Genomic DNA, 1,940 nt, shown 5'->3' on the forward strand with positions numbered 1-1,940 from the left:
TCTCCTGCCTCAGCCTCCTGAGTAGCTGGGACTATAGGCGTGTGCCACCATGCCCGACTAATTTTTATATTTTTAGTAGAGATGAAATTTCACTATGTTGGCCAGGCTGGTCTCAAACTCCTGACCTCAAGCAATCCACCTGTCTCAGCCTCCCAAAGTGCTGGGATTACAGGCGTGAGCCATCATCCCTACACCCACCCCCATCCCCCACCCTCCCCTTTATAAAGACCATCTTTTGGCCAGGCATGGTGGTTCACACCTGTAATCCCAGCACTTTGGGAGGCTGAAGTGGGTAGATCTTTTGAGCTCAGGAATTCAAGACCAGCCTGGGTAATATCACAAAACCCCATCTCTACAAAAAAATAAAAAAATTAGCTGGTCGTGGTGGCACACACCTGTAGTCCAGCTACTCAGGAGGCTGAGGTGGGAGGATCAGCTCAGCCGGGGAAACAGAGGTTGTAGTGAGCCGTGATGGCACCACTGCACTCCAGCCTGGGCAACACAGAGCAAGGCCCCATTTCAGAAAAAAATTTTGTTTACATTGTTTTAAAAATATAATCTTCTGTTCTATAGAGGGGATTTGGGGGAATGCTTGCTTTAAAATACGTATTTTATAGATAAGTCTCTACTGTCATCTTTGTATCTGGAGGATAGAATTTTATCACTTTTATATAAAAGCATTGGAAGTATAACTGAAAATTGAGGGCTGGATAGGATGTGGAGCAGGTGGAAGCACTCCTCACCCATAATTAGCTGGGCGTGGTGGTGGGCATCTGTAATCCCAGCTAGTGGGGCTGGTGGGGGCCAGGGTCGGGGGCAGAAGCACGAGAATCACTTGAACCTGGGAGGTGGAGGTTGCAGTGAGCCGAGACCGTGCTACTGCACTCCAGCCTGGGTAACAGAGCGAGACTCTGTCTTGAGGAAAAAAAAAAAGGGAAGGAGGTTAACTGTATGTAGCATTTCCCAAACAGTATGTTTCACAGTCCACACTGGTATATGAGAGGTCCTGAATAGACCTACAGTTTAAAAATTCATTTTAACTAACATTTCCCAAATTTAAATGACTACATAACTCCTTTCTTATAACTCATATAAATATTCTGTGGCATACATTTTGGGAAACATCATGAAAATCATATTTGTTAAAGCCTTCAATAATTACTGATGGAAAAAAACTAGTCATCTCTCAGCTTCTGATAGATGAATCATCTCAGATATCAAATTTGCTAGTTTGTTGTGGGTTGAACTATGTCCCCCAAAAGATAGTTTTAAGTAGTAGCCCCAGTGTCTATGACTTTATTTGGAAATAGATGCAATCAAGTTAAGACAAGGTCATACTGGATTAGGGTGGTCCTGAATCCAATGACTGGTGTCTTTGTAAGAAGGCCATGTGAAGAAATAGAGAAATACAGAGGAGAATGTCATGTGAAGGCAAGGAGTGATACATCCACAATCTAAGAAATACCAAAGATTATCAGCAACCACCAGAAGCTAGGAGAAAGGCATGGAACAGATTTCTGAGCCTCCACAAGGAACTAACCCTACTACTAAGACCTTGATTTTGGACTTCCAGCCTCCAGAACTGTGAGAAAATATATTTTGTTTCAAGCTATCCAGTTTGTGGTACTTTGTTACAGCAGCCCTAGAGATCAGAGATTTCAAACCAACCTTAAAAGATACCACTGCACAGTTCCAGGCAGGTGGCTGATTGAACACACACACAATTTATTTTCACTCCCTCCTGAAACCTCAATAAAATAATAGAAAAGAGATTTTTAAGGGCATCAACCCACAAGGATAGAAAACAAGAGACAAACATGATTGTAATAAAAATCTAGACACCACAGGCCAAGTGCAGTGGCTCATGCCTGTAATCTCAGCACTTTGGGAGACCGAGGCAGGTGGATCACCTGAGGTTAGGAGTTCGACACGAGCCTGGC

Source organism: Colobus angolensis, unplaced genomic scaffold, assembly GCF_000951035.1.
Source record: "Colobus angolensis palliatus isolate OR3802 unplaced genomic scaffold, Cang.pa_1.0 Scaffold21, whole genome shotgun sequence".
Taxonomy (NCBI): domain Eukaryota; kingdom Metazoa; phylum Chordata; class Mammalia; order Primates; family Cercopithecidae; genus Colobus; species Colobus angolensis.